Source organism: Somniosus microcephalus, chromosome 7, assembly GCF_052327205.1.
Source record: "Somniosus microcephalus isolate GS21.2 chromosome 7, FLI_Smic_1.0, whole genome shotgun sequence".
Taxonomy (NCBI): domain Eukaryota; kingdom Metazoa; phylum Chordata; class Chondrichthyes; order Squaliformes; family Somniosidae; genus Somniosus; species Somniosus microcephalus.
Genome location: NC_140993.1, coordinates 209,750,828 through 209,774,245, shown reverse-complemented (window position 1 = coordinate 209,774,245; position 23,418 = coordinate 209,750,828).

Below are 23,418 nucleotides of genomic sequence, written 5' to 3'. Positions count from 1 at the left end.
TACCCTCCTCCAGTAAAGACCTGTTATTTGTTAATGTGCAGCATCCGTGTGATTATTTATTCACTGAACCACGGATCTAACACTATAGTCAGAGCTAAGTGATCCCACAATCAATAGATCAGATCAAAGCTCTACAGCCCTGCCACATCCAATCATGAATGGTGATGCAAAATTAAACAACTAACGGGAGGAGGAGGCTCCAAGAAAATCCCCATCCTCAATGATGGTGGAGCCGAGCACATGAGTGCAAACGACAAGGTTGAAGTGTTTGCAACAATCTTCAGCCAGAATTGCTGAGTGCATGATCCATATCGGGTCCCTCCTGAGGTCCCCACCATCACAAAAGCCAGTCTGCAGCCAATTTGATTAATTGCGTGTGATATTAAGAAACGGCTGAGCGCACTGGATACAGCAAAGGCTATGGGCCCTGACAACATCCCAGCTATCATGCTGAAGACTTGTGCTCCAGAACTAGCCGCACCTCTAGCCAAGCTGTTCCAGTACAGCTACAACACTGGCATCTACCCGACAAAGTGCAAAATTGCCCGGGTATATCCTGTCCACAAAAAGCAGGACAAATCCTATCCGGCCAATTACCACCCCATCAGCCTACTCACAATCATCAGCAAAGTGATGGAAGGTGTAGTCAACTCTGTTATTAAGTGGCACTTACTCACCAATAACCTGCTCACTGATGCCCAGTTTGGGTTCCACCAAGACCACTCTGCTCCTGACCTCATTTCAGCCTTGGTCCAAACATGGACAAAAGAGCTGAATTCCAGAGGTGAGGTGAGAGTGACTGCCCTTGACATCAAGGCAGCATTTGCCCGAGTGTGGCATCAAGGAGCCCTAGTAAAACCGAAGTCAATGGGAATCAGGGGGAAAACTCTCCATTGGCTGGAGCCATACCTAGCACAAAGGAAGATGGTTGGGGTTGTTGGAGGGCATTCATCTCAACCTCAGGACATCACTGCAGGAGTTCCTCAGGGCAGTGTCCTAGGCCCAACCATCTTCAGCTGCTTCATCAATGACTTTCCCTCCATGATAAAGGGGTGAAACTCCTGGAACTCCCTCCCTAACAGCACTGTTGGAGCGCCTTCATCATACAGACTGTAGCGGCTCAAGAAGGTGGTTCACCACCACCTTCTCAAGGGCAATTAGTGCTGGGCAATAAATGCTGGCCTTGCCAGTGATGCCCACATCCCCTGAATGAATAAAAAAAATGAGAGAAATCATTTATTTATCTACTTGTAGCATGATGTTTGCAAGGTCCTGGCAATCCAACCACTTTCATGTTCCATTGGCCCCGATTTTAGCTCCAGGTGGATCCCCCACTCTGGCCTGAGTTAAAATTACAGTTGGGTCTCAATGATGTCATTGGGTCACAACAGGCATATGTAAAGAAGGACCCTGTTGGCTCTGGGCGCATGTAAATATACCCAGCACATAAAGAAAAACAGATGGCAAAATATCTGACAAGCTTGTGAAAGGCAGTTTTATTATTTCACTGTTCTTGGTTGTAGCTGAGTCAGACTGGGGATTTGACAAGATAGTTAGATGGAAACAGCTGTGAATAAAATGGTAAATGACAGAGATTTAATCGAGCTGGATTGTGCTGATGATATTGTATTGATAGCAGAAGCAGTGCACAAACTACAAATTAGAACATCAAGCTTCAATGAAAAGGTGAAGTGTATCACGGAATATCAATATCAAGGAAACATGAGCACTGAAGTTGAAATCCTGCACATGAATGTTGATCAGTGAATTCAAGAGACACACACCTTCATGTGCACGATAAGAAATGATGGAGAGGGAAGGAAGAAAAATGTGTCAGAGGAGCTAAAACCTCAGCATTAAAACTATGGTGAACATGTGGGGGCTAAATTGCATAAGGCCCGAAAACAGACGTGGGGATTGCAATGTGCGACCTTCCCGCACCTGTTGAATGTAGCACCGGCAGTACGCGAAATTTATGTTGCCTGCTCATTACCATGATTGCAGAGCTGAGCCCAGCGCTAAACATGGTACTGGTTGGCTCAGCGCTCAACAGGAGGCCCAATATCAGGTGGAGTCTGCTCTCTATTTAAAGGTCGCCTGCAGAGTGAAAGGCTGTCTGCACTTCTTAAAGGGGAGGTGCTTTGTGAGAGAAGTACCTCATTCTGACTGGAGCTGGAGCTATGTTTCAACAGGACAGAGAAAGGGCGCCTCAGTTCTCCGATGCAGCACTGGAGGCCTTGGCACAGGGAGTGTACAGGAGGAGACAGGTCCTCTACCCGCAGGGGACAGGAGGCCTTCCAGACACACCGTGCCAAGGCAGTGGGATGAGATCACAAAAGCGGTCAGTGCTACCTCAGGACATGGATCCAGTGCTGCAAGAGGTTTTAATGATCTCACACGAGTGGTCAAGGCCAGTGAATGCATCGTCAAATGCCGTCTCCCACCAACTGCACCACCAGTCTCACACACTGCTCAATGCACCACACCCCCAGCACTCACCTACCTACACTCTCTAGCAATCATGACTCATACCTCACAATCATAGCTTCACCTCACCCTCACACACTTACAACTGCTGCAAGCATCACACCCACATCTCACACCTTGCACACAATGTCAGCTATTCAACCATGACAGGTACATCACCCAAACACAATGCTCCACACTCACTGACACATCACCCAAACACATTGCACCACACTCACTTACACACTACCCTTTCTCTTGCATGCCAAGGTGGCTCACAGCCAACATGAGCAGGAACAAAAAGGCAGGGACCAAGTATGGCTGCAGAACCTAATGCAGCTGGAGGAGACTGTGGTGGAGATCATTGGAGGGGCTGTCACTGAGGCTGTGATGATCAGCAAGGCTGAAAACATTGATGATGATGGTATGCTGACACCTAAGCCTTCTTCTCACATCTGACTTCCCCCTCATCGCACCATCTCTTCTCACTTACAAAGTGCTGATGGTGTAAGCATGCACATCTGACTTTCCACCCCACTCCTCACCAAAACCCTACACCTGTGCCTTTCTCCTTTCAGATACTCAAGAACTCCCACCAGTATAGCCTTTGCAAGAAGAAGTGGAGGAGGAGAGTGATGGAGAAGAAGAGGCACCATCGATCGATCTGACAATCCCAGACACCAGCTCAGAAAATGCGTGAAGTATAGAGGCAGAATCTGCAAATTATCAGTTACTGGGCATGAGTGGGCAGCAGCTAGGCCAGGGGGAAAGGATAGCTTGGGGGCCAACTCCCCAGAGGGTGAAGTTGCACATGAGTTCAGCTGCACAGGACTCAGAGGAAGACTTTGATGGGGCAGCCTTCAGAAGAAGGGTAATGGGCATGCACCCGGAAATGCTTGGTGCAATGGCCCGCCTGCCAGAGAGCCTTTTGTCACTGTCAAGGAGCATGGAGTCTGGTGCCAACATGCCATGGGGTTTTGCTTGGAGCCCATGCCCTCAAAATTGGGCTACCTTAGAGCCACCCATTTGTGTGGCTATCCTGGAGAAAAAATGGCAGCCGGCACTCTAATGCCCTTCTTTGGCACGGGACTCAGTGGCACCATTTTGGTGAGCATCTTAGCGCTACCGATAGCAGCGCTGGCTTTGGAGATGCAAATGGTTAGAGAGTGACGTCAGTCAGTGTGAAATGCCACGTTAACGTCAGGCTCTGTGAACTTCGACCTTAGTGCTGAGTTTAGTGCGGGGTCCTAAGCTCGCTCTGGAAAGCGAACATTCAGCAGACTGACAGAGATGCTGTCAGCACTTCTTAAAGGGACACACACATCTTTCAGCTAAGTTTACATTTAAGCTTTTGGACTGGATTTTTAAAATTTTATTGAAGTTGTGGCTTGGTGCAATATATGTTAAAAGTTTCTTAAGTGTGCAGGGAGTGCAGGGAGTGCTGCTGGATGCATGCAAGGCCTTGGATGGTAAATGAAGGCCTCAGAAGACTGAAAATGCTGGAAATACTCAGCAGGTCAGGCAGCATCTGTGGAGATAGAAACAGAGTTCACATCTCAGGTCGAGGTGCTGCCTGACCTGCTGAGTATTTTCAGCATTTTCTGCTTCTACTTCAGCTTTACAGCATCTGCCTGCAGAGGGAAGAGGAAGAAGCAGAAGAGGAGGATACAGAAGGAAGGATGCAACCCAGACAGCCCCTTTCTGGCCGGGATATCCGGGATGGAATCATCCGCCTGCGGTAGCAGTGACCACAACCCCAATTCCTCTTTCAACATTTATCCCACACCTTACCTTCCCTCTGTTACTGACCATCACAGCGTCCTCTTGGTCACAGTACTGAAATAAAAGCCACCAGAAAGCAAACTTTCCAATCCAACTTTATACATCTATCCATCCAATATGACATCAAAAAATCAACTAATCACCCTTATGCATTCCCTTAGTGACTGTCTAGTGTGTGTCTTTGCCTAACCTACTGATGTCATGCAGTGCTACCCCAGTGGCTGCAGCATGGCTGATGGAAGGCTGCTGACTTTCAGTGGGGGACACTGCAGATGGCCTTGCAGGACGACCTCGAGGCGCTGGTGGCTGGGAGGGTGAAATTGAGTGATGGTGTTTCTTCTTCTTCTCCTCCTCCTCCTCCTCCTCCTCCATCATCTCCATCTCCACCTCCAACTCCATCATCATCTCCATCATCATCTCCATCTCCATCATCATCATTCATCACCACCATCTCTTGGGTGTGTGAAATGAGGAAGGCACAAGGGTGGAGTTGTGGTGATAGGAGGACAGAAAGCAAGAGGTGCATGTGAGAAGGAGGATAATGTATGAGGATGCCGGCATCTTGTATCCTTTCAGCCCTGCCGCTGGCCAAGGGCTAAGCCATGCCCCTGCCAAGAATGGCTAGTGCCGTCTCCTCCAAGGGGGTGAGGTGAAGCTAGGAATGGGAGATGTGCCTTGTGATTGGTGCAGATTTTAGGTAGGTGAGTGATGAGGGGGCGGAGGTGATGTTGTGCATTAAGCAGTGTGCGAGGCTGGGGATGCAATTTGTAGGAGACGGCTTTTGAAGATGTGTAAGAAAACATCATTTGCTATAACCTCTGCTGTAACATGACCAAATTTAATATACCAGCATGCTTTGAGAGGCCGAGAGGTTAGTTCCTGTGAGAACTTTGTACGAAAACAGTTAACAGATAAAAAAGACCTTGGATAGGAACAAAGAAATGTCGAACAGACTGCTACGGTTGTAAGATGTAAAGGCTGCCAGCTGCCTTTTTAACAGATAAGGGAAACAGACCTTGAGAGTACTGTGGAGAAGAAGCTATTGAACTGTTAAGGCATTTGCAAAAACAGAAAACATCTTCAGACTTGCGGCCCACTGACTGACCACTGATAAGAAGAAGAGAAAAACAACTATCGACCATTGTTGATACATTTGGGAACACGTATACGGTGGGAGGGTTGCCAAATTTTAAGGTATAAAAGATGCCGTAAAAAGACACTCGGGGCTGCTGCAGTTGGGGGCAACTTGGCCAGTTGCCAGTTAAAGTCATATGTCTAGTCACCGCTGAATTGACCACTCACTGGTGTTAGTACGTGTGTAGTGCTAGCTTATTATCACTTGATCTTAAAGTAAGGGAATAAACATGTGTATGCTTAGATATAATCAGGAGTATTAAATGCAACAGTTTTGTGTGAGCTTACTTGTAACCTCTTGCTGATTTTAAGTAAAGGAATTTATCTTTGAATCCTTGGGTTTTGTGTTGTCTGTTCGACGGGTCTGAACTTTGGATACTGTTTGACAGGTTAAAGGACAAGGGTGAATTGAAACATCTTATAGATTTTGGCAACCAAACAAGGACCCGTTCAGAGCAAACAATGGCAAAGACTATGGATGAGTTAGTCACAAAGTATGTGGCAGGGAAGTTGCCTCTTCGAGAGACATGGATCTGGGTCATTATGGACGGTGATGATCCAGTATTGGAGGCTGAAAAGTGGACCCAAGGGTCCACGTGTCGGCCAAGGTTAATGAAATCTGTTTGGTTGTTGGCCTATCAGAGGCAGGTTAAAAATGATGAAAAGGTAAAGATCAAGTTAAGGAAAGAAACAGAGGAGAAAGAAGCGGTGGTAAACCGACCTCTGAAGGAATTAGAGGAAGAAAGGGAAAGTTGGAAAAGGAATAGAGGTCCCAATATTAACTGGGATAGTCAGAGTGTGAAAGGCTTAGAGGGTGCAGAATTCTTAAAGTGCATCCAGGAGAGCTTTTTGAGCCAGCATGTAGAAAGTCCTACAAGAGAGGGGGTGGCACTGGACCTAATTCTAGGGAATGTGGCCAGGCAAGTGGTAGAAGTGTTAGTAGGTGAGTACTTTGGTGACAGTGACCATAATTCGGTGAGATTTAAGGTAGTCATGGAAAAGGACAGAGATGGACAGGAAATAAAGGTTCTAAATTGGGGGAAGGCCGATTTTAATATGATAAGGCAGGATCTGGCCAAAGTGGACTGGGATCAGCTACTTGTAGGAAAATCCACATCGGAGCAATGGGAGTCTTTCAGAAAGAAAATTGAGAGAGTACAATGGCAACATGTTCCCGTAAAGGTCAAGGGTGGGACCAACAAGTCCAGGGAACCTTGGATGTCAAGGGATATACGAGAATGGATTAGGAAAAAAAGGGGGGCTTTTGGCAGATACAAAGGACTAAAGACAGAGGAAGCCCTAGAGGAGTATAAAAAGTGCAGGGGGATACTTAAAAAAGAAATTAGGAGAGTGAGGAGGGGCCATGAAATAACACTGGCGAGCAAAATAAAGGAAAATCCTAAGGTGTTTTATAAGTATATTAAGGGCAAGAGGATAACTAGGGAAAGAGTAGGGCCCATTAGGGACCAAAGTGGCAATCTGTGTGTGGAGCCAGAAGATGTAGACGGGGTTTTAAATGAATTTCTTGCATCTGTGTTCACTATGGAGAAGGACGATGTAGACATAGAAATCGGGCAGGGGGGCTGTGATATACTTGAACATATTAGCATCGGGAGGGAGGAGGTACTAGCGGTTCTAGCAGGCTTACAAGTGGATAAATCCCCAGGCCCGGATGAGATGTATCCCAGGCTGCTGTGTGAGGTAAAGGAGGAGATTGCAGGGGCTCTGACACAAATTTTCAGAACCTCTCTGGCCACAGGGGATGTGCCAGAGGACTGGAGAACAGCTAACGTAGTACCATTATTCAAGAAGGGTAGTAGGGATAAACCAGGGAATTACAGGCCAGTGAGCCTAACATCAGTGGTAGGGAAATTATTGGAAAAAATTCTGAGAGACAGAATTAGTCTCCACTTGGAGAGGCAAGGATTAATCAGGGATAGTCAGCATAGCTTTGTCAAGGGAAGATCATGTCTGACCAATTTGATTGAATTTTTCGAGGGGGTGACTAGGTTTGTGGATGAGGGTAGTGCAGTGGATGTGGTATACATGGATTTCAGTAAGGCTTTCGATAAAGTCCCACATAGGAGACTGGTCAAGAGGGTAAGAGCCCATGGGATCCAGGGTGCCTTGGCACATTGGATCCAAAACTGGCTTAGTGGCAGAAAGCAGAGGGTGATGGTCGAAGGTTGTTTTTGTGACTGGAAGCCTGTGTCCAGTGGGGTACCGCAGGGATCGGTGCTGGGTCCCTTGCTGTTTGTGGTCTACATTAATGATTTGGATGTGAATGTAAAAGGTATGATCAGTAAGTTCGCAGATGACACGAAAATTGGTGGGGTGGTAAATAGCGAGGAGGGTAGCCTCAGTCTGCAGGACGATATAGATGGGTTGGTCAGATGGGCGGAACAGTGGCAAATGGAATTTAACCCTGAAAAGTGTGAGGTGATGCATTTTGGAGGGACTAACAAGGCAAGGGAATACACAATGAATGGTAAGACCCTAGGAAAGACAGATGATCAGAGGAACCTTGGTGTGCATGTACATAGATCCCTGAAGGCAGCAGAACAGGTGGATAAGGTGGTTAAAAAGGCATATGGGATACTTGCCTTCATTAGCTGAGGCATAGAATATAAGAGCAGGGAGGTTATGATGGAGCTGTACAAAACGCTGGTTAGGCCACAGCTGGAATACTGTGTGCAGTTCTGGTCGCCACACTATAGGAAGGATGTGATTGCTTTGTAGAGGGTGCAGAGGAGATTCACCAGGATGTTACCTGGGCTGGAGCGCTTCAGCTATGAAGAAAGACTGGACAGGCTGGGATTGTTTTCCTTGGAGCAGAGAAGGCTGAGGGGGGACCTGATTGAGGTGTACAAAATTATGAGGGGCATAGATAGGGTAGATAGAAAGGAACTTTTTCCCTTAGTAGAGGGGTCAATAACGAGGGGCATAGATTCAAGGTAAGGGGCAGGAGGTTTAGAGGGGATTTGAGGAAGAACTTTTTCACCCAGAGGGTGGTTGGAATCTGGAACTCACTGCCTGAAAGGGTGGTAGAGGCAGGAACCCTCACAACATTCAAGAAGCATTTGGATGAGCACTTGAAATGCCATAGCATACAAGGCTATGGAGTAAATGCTGGAAAATGGGATTAGATTAGACAGGGCTTGATGGCCGGTGCGGACGCGATGGGCCGAAGGGCCTCTTTCTGTGCTGTATAACTCTATGACTCTATGTGCTGTAATAAAGAACAATACCTCGAGAGCTAGTGTATCAATAATCAGGATCAGTGCGATGCCTTGTCAAAAGAACTATCCAAACAGAGACATATGGCAGAGCAGGCAGAAAAGGTCAATGAGGACCTGAAGGTTGCGTTTATGGTCACCCAGAAACAGTCTCTCGAGGAACAGAGTGCTCGTGGGGACCACACTGAATGTAATAAGCGGATTTAGAAACTGGAAGTGAAACATAAAGAGCAGGAGAGAGATTGGGAGATGAAGAGGGGAAAAGATCTAAGTTGCAGGCTAACCAATCTGAAAACTCAGCAAAGAAAGGAAAAAAACAGGTTTTTGGGGAGCCAGGAAAAGCTGCAGAGAGCACAAAAAAAAGAGAAACTTAAAGTTTTACTGACACGGAAGCTATCAGTGTCTGTGCCGAGACAAATTAAACACAAGATTTGCTGAGTGAAAGGAATCTTAAAGGATGCTGGAATTTTAGGTTGTGTGAAAGTGTGTGTTAAAGTGTGGAAGTTTTCCTGACTATGAATATTTAAGAAGTTACAGTATTCCTTTTGTCTGAAAGTCTGACTTTGAAAGAAAGAGTCTGTTGTGTTTGTTTTAGCTCCGCCCAATTCTCTGTGCTTAGAGCTAAAAGCCATTTAACCCTTTGTAATCTTGTCTTGAATGTTGGAAGTTTTAAGGAAGTATGAATATGTTGGGTATGTTGATTTCAATTTAAGATTGTGTATGTAGAAGTGGGAGAAACTTTGTGAGTTGCAGTTGAAGTTAAAGACACTGCTGTGTATATATTTTGACTGGGACGGCATGTACAGCAAACTGTAAATCAGAGGCAGTTTGTTTTACAAAAGATAAGCTTCAGCCTTGAAGTTACGGTTGCCATGGTTTCTAATCGTGTCTGGTAAAAAATGAATCTGAACTTTTGGAAAGTACTTTATTTTAATTGGATTACAAAAAATTGCTACTGTTTGATTTGATTTTAAATCAATTTGAACATTTACAAAGCACTGTCTTCTTAATTTGGTTACTGCAAGTCCAAGATGCCTACTCTCTAAGTTTTTGACAAGTAAGAAGTAATCAGTAATTATAAATTGGGTTGAAAGGAAAAAAATTAATTAGCCTATGATGAAATAAAGAAAGGAGAAAAGGGAAGATCATAATTCTATTCTACTGCTCTACAGGTTTTTTTTCAGTGTGAATGTTAAAAGTTTTTACAAAGCATGTGTGAATGTTTTTTTTGCTGTAGCTCCTCCCTCTTTTTCAAGTGGCGCTGGCTAGTTTAAGATATTGGTCTGAATTAAATTGGCGTTATTGAGGTTAATTAACCTATTAAAACCAGACTTTTATTATGGCCATGGTGAAATTCTGGTTGGTGTAAATTGTATGAAAGCCTCTAGTTCCAGACATGAGGCAATCACATCAACAACTAGTATTTTTTTTAAAAATTCTGACCAATTTTAAGTATGTGTGACCAGGGGAATAAAAAAGGAAATGCTATTGTTGTATATGGAGTTGTTTCACAGAATGTTTATGGTGGTGTTATGTTTTTACCTACTGAATTGAATTGATCAGAATCTTTGCAAGTTTTAAAGGCATTTAAAGATTTTGCAAAAGTAACAGTTCTTTTTATTTACTTGAAAGCTGCGAGAAGCTATGTGACATTGATTTGTGTTTGTCTTCTTTTGAAAAAAATGGTAACTCTTTTCTGTGTGTTTTGTGAACATTCTGGGCATTGTTAAATTTTTAAGGTCTTTAGTTTGAGTGGATGTTTCCCCACAGTAACTGAAGGGAATCAGGAATTGACAAATTACTTATTGGGCTGGCAGGAAAGCTGTAGTGTATGTACCCGTCTACCTTTAAGGAAACTATTGTATGTAACCGTTCACCTTTAAGAGAACTACTTTAGGTGTGGCACTACTTGTTTGGCTTCTGTATACTGTAATACTGACAGTGACCACACCAGTATATAAGCGTTGTGGTAGGATTCCTTGGGCAGATTCGCCCTGACCTTCGAATAGTAAAGTCCTGTTTGTTTGTTACTCCTGAAGTCTGTGTCGTTATTAACTGCACAACCCACAGACTTTACAGTGGCGACGAGTCCGATCGTACCCTGCGGCAAGACTACCAAAGCAACTAAAGAGCGTCGAAGAGAGGCAACCGCCCTCGTCGTTCTGCTGGGAGAAAACACGAGGCTGCAGCAATAGAAAGGAGGAAGACTTTAGCAACAAAAGCTTCCATCAGCAACAGGCACTGACTGTCCCTTCTGCCACGGTGCGGAGTCAGCCGATCAGCAGGAAGCAAGGCAGCCATGGAGACTGTGAGTAAGGGAAAGTGTAAAGAATATCCGGAGGATAAGGGCTGTGCACTCGACCACGGTCGAGGGGGAAAGGAGCCGGACGGAAAGTCGGGTCCAACAGCGTCGTGAGACAGCCAGACCGCGATCGGCGGGAAAGCCGGGCAGCGACCGAAGCCACGAAGCGCTGAGACCGGGAGCGTAGGCGCGGGAAGAGAGAAACTCAGCCGCAGCCGGGGAGGGAAGCACCGGACTGCGAGAGGGCTGGGAGGCGAATGGGAACTGAGCGTGCGGGAGAAACAAAGCTGACCAAGGGAGACTGCGCGAGAGCCAGTCCAGCAGCTGAACTGTTCTCCGCCAACGGGAGTACCCAGCGCCGGTAGAGCCGAGCGGGCGGGAGAGAGAGAGACAGAGCCGAGCAAGGGGAGAGAGACTGCGCGAGAGCCAGTCCAGTGGCTGAACTGTTCTCCGTCAACGGGGTGTACCCAGAGCCGGTAGAGCCGTGCGAGCGGGAGAGAGAGACAGAGCCGAGTAAGGGGAACTGTGCGAGAGCCAGCCCAGCGGCTGAACCTGTCCGCTGTGGGGAAAGCGTACCCCTCCCACCAGGGAAGAAACGCGGGAAGCCGCCATTAGGCGGAGAAGACGACAGACGCAGGAAACCGCCATTGAAGGGGTGGGGAGAGAAGGAAAGAGCGGGAAACCGCCATTTTCGCGGGAAAAGCCGCCATCTTAGAAAAAAAAAAAAAAAAAATTTAAAGAAATACTTGTGTTGTTCCCAAGGAAAGGAAGATGCCTGAGCGTGGGGACATCAACGATTTTAGTTCTGAGATAGAAGACTGGACCACGTACGTGGAACGTATTGAGATACATTGTAAGGCTAATAAAATAGCAAAGGATGAAAAAGCTTTAACCTTACTTAACATAATGGGTGCGAAAACATTCGGGTTGTTGAAGCATCTTCTCTCACCAGCTAAACCGGCGGATCAGACTTTCGATGATATTGTAGCAGTGCTGAAGGATCACTTGAACCCCGCACCGTTGATGTTGGCTGAACGATTCAAATTCTATGCAAGAACGCAACGGAAAGACGAAAGCAACGCGGAATACTTGGTCGAACTGCGTAGGCTAGCGAAACACTGCCAGTTCGGAGGGAATCTGACAGAGGCACTGCGAGACAAGTTCGTATGCGGATTGTCCAAGGAAGGGACGCAAAAGCGACTACTCGAAGAGAACGATCTTCCACTGGATAAGGCTGTCCTTATCGCAGCATCAAACGAAGCCGCAGCGAAAGGAACTGCGGAAATGCAGCTAAAGGCAGCAGCACTCGGTACAACAAATTACTTCGGGTACAACGAAATGCTATCGGTGTGGGAAGACAACACACGACCAGAACCAATGCTGGTTTAAAAAACAAGAATGTAGGAAATGTGGCAAGCTCGGTCACATGGCTAAGGTATGCCGGTCAGGAACGATGTACAACAATAATGAGTCACCACAAAAATGGTACAAAAAGGTACAAGAGGTGACTAGGAAGAGTCTGAAGGAACAGAAGTCGGACTCACACTCCAACTGCAAAGGACTGGACAGTCTAAGAATTCACAATGTGAGTAATGAAGCTGACCGACAGACTATCTGGATCACGCTACAGATTGCCAAAGTCCAAGTAAAAATGGAAGTGGACACCGGATCGGCGTTGACGGTCATGAATAAGCATGACTATAAAAAGTTATTCAAGCATATTCCACTACGGGATACGGAACTAGTACTGCAGACATACACGGGGCACAAAGTATTCCCCATCGGAAAGATAGAAGTCAAGGTGAGATACAAGGATAAAGATCACCACCGGTTGGACCTGTATGTGTTGCCTGAGGGAGGTCCACCACTTCTGGGACGGGAGTGGATCCGAAAAATAAAGATGGACTGGCATTCACTAAACACCATGACGGTGGATTCCGGAAAAGAGGATGTCAAACCTGAACGGTTGTCCAGAATATTGGACGAAGCTAAAGAGGTATTCCAGCAAGGACTGGGAACACTGCGAGGAATTAAAGCAAAGGTTAAGATTGCAGAACATGCAAGCCCAAAGTTTTTTAAGGCCAGATCGGTACCTTACACAATACGACCAGCTGTGGAGGCAGAACTGGAAGAACTTGAACGATCAGGGGTCCTGTCAAAAGTGGACTGGAGTGAGTGGGCCACGCCCATTGTTCCCGTCATGAAGTCCTCACCAAGTAATAAGCCAGGGGGACCGGGGAAGGTCCGTATCTGCGGAGATTTCAAGATCACAGTGAATCCGGTGCTTCACACGGTACAATACCCGCTTCCGCGGATTGAAGATATCTTTGCTTCGTTGGCTGGAGGGAAGCACTTCACCAAGATAGACCTGGCTCAGGCATATTTACAGATGGAGGTCAAGGAAGAGTCACGCCAGTACCTCACCATCAACACACACAGAGGCTTGTATCGCTATAATAGACTGGTCTTTGGGGTAGCTTCGGCGCCAGCAATTTGGCAGAGGGCCATGGAGCAGGTATTACAAGGAATTCCAAGCACGCAGTGCTACTTAGATGATATTCTGATCACGGGAAAAGACGAGGAAGAACACCTCACAAATTTGAAACTGGTACTCACCAGGTTGAAGGAGTATGGCCTTCGGGTTAATCGCAAGAAGTGTGAGTTCTTCCAAAAACGGATCTCATACTGCGGTCATGTCATTGACCGAGAGGGACTGCACAAGTCACCTGAAAAGATAGAAGCGGTCGTGAAGGCCCCCGCTCCAGGAAACATATCACAGTTAAGATCATTCTTGGGGTTGATTAATTACTATCACAAGTTTCTGCCAAATTTATCCACGGTGCTGCATCCGCTGAATGCTCTGTTGCGGAAAGATACACCATGGAAGTGGAGTGAGGAATGCAGAAAGGCTTTTCGCAGAAGCAAGGAGTTGATTACCTCTGAAGAAGTGTTGGCTCATTTCAACCCAACGTTACCCCTTCGTCTAGCTTGTGATGCTTCCCCGTACGGAATTGGAGCAGTACTGTCGCACAGGCTACCAAATGGCTCGGAAAGGCCAGTGGCATTCGCGTCCCGATCGTTGACCCCCGCAGAGCGAAATTATGCTCAAATAGATAGGGAGGCCCTCAGTCTGGTGTGGGGCGTGAAGAAGTTCAATCATTACCTGCAATGTAAGAAGTTCACATTACTGACAGACCACCAGCCGTTGGTGTCCATATTCAACCCAAACAAGGCCGTTTCCACCATGACAGCACAAAGGTTACAAAGGTGGTCCGTGTTACTTGGGGCACACCAATATGACATCGAATACAAAAGGTCCAAACAGCATGGAAATGCTGATGGGTTATCGCGCTTGCCATTACCGATGGTAGAAGAAGCGAGTACAGTGGACCCAGTAGAGATGTTCCACTCATCCATAGTGGAGTGTTTACCGATAACAAACTCAATGATTGAGAAAGAGACAAGGAATGACCCGACTCTTTCACGAGTCTATGATTTAACGGTGGAGGGATGGCCAGCACAGAGCGAACCAACACTGCAAGCATTTTCACAGAGGAAAGAACAACTGTCAGTGTGTCGAGGAACCCTGATGTGTGGATCTAGAGTGGTGATTCCACCCAAACTCCAAAAGAAGGTGCTAAGGGAGCTGCACGAAGGACATCTGGGTGGAGTGAAGATGAAGAACCTAGCAAGAGCATTTGTGTGGTGGCCAGGCATTGATGGAGACATCGAAGAGATCACTAAGAACTGCCTAGGATGTCAGAGGGTTCAGAACGCGCCACCACAGGCTCCTCTGCATCCATGGGAGTGGCCCTCATCTCCTTGGCAAAGAGTACACATCGACTTTGCTGGTCCATTTATGGACTCGATGTTTCTAATAGCGGTGGATGCCCACTCCAAGTGGCCGGAAGTAATTAAGATGACCACCACCACCACGGAAAAAACCATCACAGTGTTAAGGACTATGTTTGCTAGGAATGGCCTGCCGGAACAGATCTGTTCTGATAATGGACCGCAATTTGTGTCCGAAGAATTCAAGAAATTCTTAAAGAGCAATGGGGTTAAGCACTACACGTCAGCCCCACACCACCCCGCCTCCAATGGATTGGCTGAAAGGTTTGTCCAGACCTTCAAGAAGGCCATAAAGGCCATGGGTAATGAAGACATAAATCTACAACATAAGGTGGATAGCTTTTTGTTGGCCTACCGGAATGCAACACATGCGGTCACAAATCAAACTCCCGCCATGATGTTTTTTAATAGACGCCTAAGATGCCGGCTGGATTTACTCAAACCAAACGTCAGAAGGGACGTAGAGAACCGGCAATTCCAAGGCATGAATGAAAGGGCCACTAGATCTTTCCAGATCGGTCAACGAGTTTTGGCCCGGGACTACCGTACCGAGAAATGGCAGCCTGGAACTATTGGAAAAAGGCTAGGGCCGTTGATGTATACGGTGGACATTGGGGACAATATAATAAGGCGCCATGTGGACCAGATCATAGGGTCCGCCACAAATGGGCAACCGACTTCACCACCTTACCCTGGTAATGTTGAAACTGAGATACCCAGAACACCTACTTCCGATCTGGTAATACTGGAATCAGATGAACCTGACACTGTTTTTCAAGCCGAATCGACTTTGCCAGAAGCACATACTAGCCCGCCGGGAATGACGACACCACTGCGGCGTTATCCAGACAGAATCCGGAAACCTCCAGAAAGACTGAATCTATGAACTGTCTTACATAAGCTGTATATATGTTATAATGTATGTTTACTAAGGAATCAGTATGTTGTAAGCTAAAAAGGGAGGATTGTAGTGTATGTACCCGTCTACCTTTAAGGAAACTATTGTGTGTAACCGTTCACCTTTAAGAGAACTACTTTAGGTGTGGCACTACTTGTTTGGCTTCTGTATACTGTAATACTGACAGTGACCACACCAGTATATAAGCGTTGTGGTAGGATTCCTTGGGCAGATTCGCCCTGACCTTCGAATAGTAAAGTCCTGTTTGTTTGTTACTCCTGAAGTCTGTGTTGTTATTAACTGCACAACCCACAGACTTTACAAAAGCCACAATGGATTTTTTGTTTTTTCTTTGAAGCTATGAGTGTTGATGGTGCAAGATTACCAAGAGTCGTACTTTGATATAACAATGGCTTCAAGGTGTTACGGAGCTTGAACTTTGCTCGAAAAGTGCAGTGGGTGCTCTGGTAATGTTCAGAGTTTATGTTCTTATCTGCAGACATTGATGGATCTCAAATGTCCCAGCATGGTGACAAAATTAGACTTAAGACTTTGCTTTTTAATGCTTGGAATTAACTATTTGGAGTCATGTGTTATCTTCCAAGACAGATTGCTTGAGAGGGAAGATAAAAGACTTGCATCCAAACGTGATTGCAATTATTTGTCTTCATTTGTTAAACCACAAGCCTGGACATAATTTGTTTGAGAAATTAAAATTGATTAGATACATTGATATGAGTTGCTGTTCAAGCACTCGGGAAGGGAAATTTATCTGAAATTTAAGGGGATAATCAAATGTTATTTTTGAAAAGGCCCAGCCTACGTGGTTCTGTCTAAACTGTGTTAACAAAGAAGCTTTTGGGGGGAGACTGTTGTGTTAAAGGTAACTAACATCTCTCATCTTGCAGACTGAATTGCTCTCTGGTATATTTTGAGGAATAGCTCAATAAGAGGTTAAATGGTAATGATCATATAGTATTGGACGGTAAAGTTTCTCCAGAGCTCACGAATGAGATGAAATGGTAATAAATGGGAATTTGGATGAATTTCAGGAACTCAAAACAGGGATGAGGTACTTCCCCTAATCCTTATGGCAATACGCAGTAAAGAGTCTTAAGGATTCGTCGGGGACTGGCACTAGTACAGGGGAAAGAGAGAGCTGTTCCATTGGGATGGACTACACCTGAACCATGCTGGGACCAGAGTTCCAGCAAATCGAATAACTAGGGAGGTAGATAGGATTTTAAACTAAATAAGGGGGGAGGGGAGGGTCCTGGTGGAGAGAAATCTAGAATGCTAAAGAGAAAAGACAAGGAAGCAGTGCAGGAAAGTGATTGGGGTAAGGATAACCAGATTGTGTCAGGAAGGGACAGAGCGTACAAACAAAGGAGTGCACTAACAAATAGGGCCCGGGTAAGAAAAAATGGTAATAAGACAAATAGGGCCATAGTACAAAAAAATGTTGAGATATCTAAAAATGTTAAAAAGACAAATCTAAAGGTACTGTATCTGAATGCACGAAGCATTTGTAATAAGGTAGATGAATTAACAGCGCAAATAGATGTAAACGGATATGATATAATTGCGATTACAGAGACATGGCTGCAGGGTGACCAAGGCTGGGAGCTGAATATCCAAGGATATTCGATATTTAGGAAGGACATGCTAAAAGGAAAAGGAGGTGGGGTGGCATTGTTAGTAAAGGATGAAATCAGATCAATAGTGAGAAAGGATATTGGCTCAGAAAATCATGATGTAGAATCAGTGGAGCTAAGAAGCACCAAGGGACAGAAAACATTGGTGGGAGTTGTCTATAGGCCTCCAAACAGTAGTGGTAATGTAGGGGACGGCATCAAACAGGAAATTAGAGATGCATATAACAAGGGTACTACAGTAATCATGGGTGACTATAATCTACATATAGACTGGCCAAACCAAATTAGCAATAATACTGTGGAGGATAAATTCCTGGAGTGTGTACGAGATGGTTTTTTAGACCAGTATGTTGAGGAACCAACTAGGGAACAGGCTATCCTAGATTGGGTATTGTGCAATGAGAAGGGGTTAATTAATAATCTTGTTGTGCGGGGTCCTTTAGGGAAGAGTGACCATAACACGATGGAATTCTTCATTAAGATGGAAAGTGAAGAAGTCCAATCTGAAACTAGGGTCCTAAATCTAAACAAAGGAAACTACGAAGGTATGAAGAGTGAGTTGGCTATGATAGATTGGGGAGCTTCATTAAAAGGCATGACAGTGGATAGGCAATGGCTAACATTTAAGGAACGAATGCATGAATTGCAACAGTTATACATTCCTTTCTGCCGCAAAAACACAAAAGGAAAAGTGGTCCAACCATGGGTAACAAAAGAAATTAAGGATAGTATTAGATCCAAAGAGGAGTCATATAAAGTTGCCAGAAAAAGTAGCAAACCTAAGGATTGGGAGCAGTTTAGAATACAGCAAAAAAGGACCAAGAGATTGATTAAGAGGGAAAAATAGAGTATGAGAGTAAACTTTCAAGGAACATTAAAGTGGACTGTAAAAGCTTCTACAAGTATGTAAAATGAAAAAGATTAGCGAAGACAAATGTAAGTCCCTTACAGTCAGAAACGGGTGAATTTATAATGGGGAACAAGGAAATGGCAGAGCAATTAAACAAATACTTTGGTTCTGTCTTCACGGAAGAGGACAAAAATAACTTCCCAGAAATGCTAGGGAACCAAGGGTCAGTGAGAAGGAGGAATTAAAGCAAATTAGTATTAGTAAAAAAAAGTGCTGGAGAAATTAATGGGACTGAAAGCTGATAAATCCCCAGGGCCTGATAATCTGCATCCCAGAGTACTAATAGAGGTAGCCATGGAAATAGTATATATTACGGAACACTTCCTGCAGAGGGTGGCAAATGTAACCCCACTATTTTAAAAAGGAGGGAGAGAGAAAACAGGGGACTACAGATTGGTTAGCCTAACATCAGTAGTAGGGAGATGTGATAACAGGACACTTAGAAAATATCAACAGGATTAGACAAAGTCAACATGGATTTATGAAAGGGCAATCATGTTTGACAAACCTACTGGAGTTTTTTGAGGATGTAACTGGTAGAAAAGATAAGGGAGAACCAGTGGATGTGGTGTATTTGGATTTTCAGAAGGCCTTTGATAAAGTCCTACATAAGAGGTTAGTGTGCAAAATTAAAGCACATGGGATTGGGGGTAATATACTGGCACAGATTGAAAATTGGTTAACAGATAGGAAACATAGAGTAGGAATAAATGGGTCTTTTTCGGGGTGGCAGGCGGTGACTAGTGGGGTACCGCAGGAATCAGTGCTTCGCCCCAGATATTCACAATATATATCAATGATTTGGATGAGGGAACCAAATGTAATATTTCCAAGTTTGCTGACTACACGAATCTAGGTGGGATTATGAGTTGTGAGGAGGATGCACAGAGGCTTCAAGGCGATTTAGACAATTTGCGTGAGTGGGCAAATACATGGCAGATGCAGTATAACGTGGATAAATGTGAAGTTATCCACTTCAGTAGGAAAAACAGAAAGGCAGAGTATTATTTAAATGGTGATAAATTGGGAAATGTTGATGTACAAAGGGACCTGGGTGTCCTTGTACACCAGTCACTGAAAGCAAACATGCAGGTGCAGCAAGCAGTTAGGAAGGCAAATTGTATGTTGGCCTTCATTGCAAGAGGATTTGAATACAGGAGCATGGGTGTCTTACTACAGTTATACAGGGCCTTGGTGAGACCACACCTTGAGTACTGTGTGCAGTTTTGGTCTCCTTACCTAAGAAAGGATATACTTGCCATAGAGGGAGTGCAGCGAAGGTTCACCAAACTGATTCTTGGGATGGCAGGGCTGTTGTATGAGGAGAGATTGGGTCGACTAGGCCTGTATTCATTAGAGTTTAGAAGAATGAGAGTAGATCTCATTGAAACATATAAAATTCTGACAGGGCTAGACAGACTGGATGCAGAGAGGATGTTTCCCCTGGCTGGGGCATCTAGAACGAGGAGTCACAGTCTCAGGATATGGGGTAGGACATTTAGGACAGAGATGAGGAGAAATTTCTTCACTCAGAGGGTGGTGAACCTGTTGAATTCTCTACCACAGAAGGCTGTGGAGGCCAAGTCACTGAATATATTTAAGAAGGAGATAGATAGATTTCTAGACACAAAGGGCATCGAGGGGTATGGGGAGAGAGTGGGAATATGGTATTGAGATAGAGGATCAGCCATGATCATATTGAATGGCGCAGCAGGCTCGAAGGGCCAAATGTCCTACTCCTGCTCCTATTTTTTTTCTACGAATGGGTTATTCCCCACAGGAATTGGTAATGGGGAGACCCATGCGAATTTCCACACATCTTTTGGTCCCCACGTTAACGGACAAGCAGGTTGAGGAGGTGACACAGGACAAGTTCCTAAGCGACCGGTAGAAAACTTTAAAGGAGGTACACCTGAGGGCTGCCCACAACATTGGGAAGGCACAGCAATGCAATCAACTACACTTGGTTCCAAGTAAACCCCAGGAAAGGGAGGTGGGAAGCCAGGTAATGGTACAAAACTATGCGAGGGTGGGAGTCTTTGAACCCCTCTACAAGGGGCTGTATAGCATTGTTGACAAAGTTAGTCCTATGGTGTATGCAGTTCGGTTACCTAAGAAAATTAAGTGGTTTCATATTAACCAGATGATGCTTTTTCAGCCCATTAGTAGGTCCAGAAGAGAACAAGCCACGATTATGAGCATGGTGAGCCAGATTTATCCTCTTCAGTGGGGTGATGAAGAGGGGATGCCTAACAGGGCACCCCCACTCAATGAGGCATCCCCTGCCTGAAGTGGCACCTCCCCAGGCACAGTATGGCATGAATGAAGGTGGACAGGACATGGAAGCTGTAGAAACCTCCTTGTCCCCAGGTCCGGAACCACCTCCTGTCCGCAGACGAGTCCAACATAAGAATATAAGAACATCAGAAATAGGAGCAGAAGTAGGCCATTCGGCCCTTTGAGCCTGCTCTGCCATTCAATGAGATCATGGCTGATCTTGTACCTCAACTCCATTCACTGGCCCTATCGCCATATCCCTTGATGCCCTTACTAGTCAGAAACCTATCGACTTCTGTTTTGAATTTACCCAATGACTGAGCCTCCGCAGCCCTCTGGGGTAGAGAATTCCAAAGATTCACCACCCTCTGTGTGAAGAAATGTCTTCTCATCTCAGTCCTGAATGGCCTACCCTTTACCCTGAGGCTGTGGCCCCTGGTTCTAGACACCCCAGCCAAGGGAAACATTCTCCCAGCATCCACCCTATCAAGCCCTGTAATAATTTTGTATGTTTCAATGAGATCCCCTCTCATTCTTCTGAATTCAAGAGAATACAGGCCTAGTTTACTCAATCTCTTCTCATACGACAGTCCTGCCATCCCAAGAATCAATCTCGTGAACCTTCGTTGCACTCCCTCTATGACAAGTATATCCTTCCTTAGGTAAGGAGACCAAAATTGTACATAGTACTCCAGGTGTGGTCTCACCAAGGCCCTATATAATTGGAGTAAGACTTCTTTACTTCTGTACTCAAATTCTCTCCCCTCCTACCCCACGATGTAGTAAAAGAAATAAAAGACACCCTTGACGTATCGTCAGTGGAAGGAGTGGGAAAATTGCCCAATGCAGGAAAAGAAAAGTATGAAGCCCTGTTTTGGTTTTGTTTTAAAAAACACATCAGTAATGATAACCTGAACTAATGGGTGGACTTAGGTTACATGGCCGGGAGTAACACTTCCTTTTTTGTCCCTTACCCCCAAAGGCAAGAAGATATATAAAATGAAGGAATTATTCTGGCCAAGGATTGGGATTCTGCTTCATCTAGAAGATTCAACAGCAGCCAATTCAGCATACTGGACCACAACTAGCTACTCCCCCTATAATAGTTTGATTGCAGTTGCCCCAGAGATACCACCCCGAGACATCACTCGAAGCATTACCCTCCAGCATATCAAGAGAGATTGTGAAACCGCGTGTTCAGGGACAGTATGGGTTACCATATATGAGGTCCAGGAAGGTAGGGGGGTATGCATAAAATGCAAAGATCACCCCACCGGGCCAGGGGTGTGGTTCTTACAAGCAGAACCAGGTGACCATTCAAGGAAACAAGGTATGAGGCGTGAGTTGGGTAGGATTGATTGGGGAATGTCACTCAAAGGGTTGATGGTGGATAGGCAATGGCAAACATTCAAAGACCGCATGGATGAACTACAGAATTTGTTCATCCCAGTTTGGCATAAAAATAAAACCAAAAAAGGTGACTTAACCGTGGCTAACAAAGGAAATTAGGGATAGCATAAGATCCAAGGAGAGGACATATAAATTGGCCAGAAAAAGCAGTAAACCTGAGGATTGTGAGCAGTTTAGGATTCAACAAAGGAGGACAAAGGGATGAATTAAGAGGGGGGAAATAGAGTACGAGTGTAAGCTTGCAAGGAACATAAAAACTGACTGTAAAAGCTTTTATAGATATGTGAAGAGAAAAAGATTGGTGAAGTCAAGCGTAGGTCCCTTGCAGTCAGAATCAGGGGAATTTATAATGGGGAACAAAGAAATGGCAGACCAATTAAACACATATTTTGGTTCTGTCTTCACAAAGGAGGACACAAATAACCCTCCAGAGATGTCGGGGAACATAGGTTCTGAAGAAAGTGAGGAACTGAAAGAAATCAGTATTTGTAGGGAAATGGTGTTAGGGAAATTGACGTGATTGAAGGCCGATAAATCCCCAGGGCCTGATAAACTACATCCAAGGGCACTTAAGGAAGTGGCCCTAGAAATAGTAGATGCATTGCTGGTCATCTTCCAACATTCGATAGACTCTGGAACAGTACCCATGGATTGAAGGGTAGCTAATGTTATCCCACTATTCAAAAAAGGTGGTAGAGAGAAAACGGGGAATTACAGACCAGTAAGCCTGACATCGGTAGTGGGGAAAATGCTAGAGTCCATTATAAAAGATGTAATAGCAGAGCACTTGGAAAACAGTGACAGGATCGGACAAAATCAACATGGATTTACAAAAGGTAAATCGTGCTTGACTAATCTACTGGACTTTTTGAGGATGTAACTGGTAAAATAGATAAGGGAGAACGATTGGATATGGTGTATTTGAACTTTAAACAGGCTTCCGATAAGGTCCCGCATAAGAGATTAACGTATAAAGTTAAGGCACATGGGATTGGGGGCAAGGTATTGACTTGGATCGAGAACTGGTTGGCAGACAGAAAGCAAAGAGTTGGAATAAATGGGTCTTTTGCCGAGTGGCAGGCAGTGACTAGTGGGGTACCGCAGGGATCGGTCCTTGGACCCCAGCTATTCACAATATATATTAATGATCTAGACGAGGGAACTAGATGTAATATCTCCAAGTTTGCAGACGACACAAAGCTGGGTGGGCGTGTGTACTGTGAGGAGGATGCCGAGAAACTCCAGGATGATTTGGACAGGTTGGGTGATTGGGCAGAAGCATGGCAGATACAATATAACGTGGATAAATGTGAGGTTATCCACTTTGGTGGCAAAAACAGGAAGGCAGATTATTACATGACTGGCAATAGATTGGGAGAAGGGGAAGTGCAACGAGACCTGGGTGTCCTTGTGCACCTGTCGCTGAAGGTAAGCATGCAGGTGCAGCAGGCGGTTAAGAAGGCAAACGGTATGTTAGCCTCCGTAGCGAGAGGGTT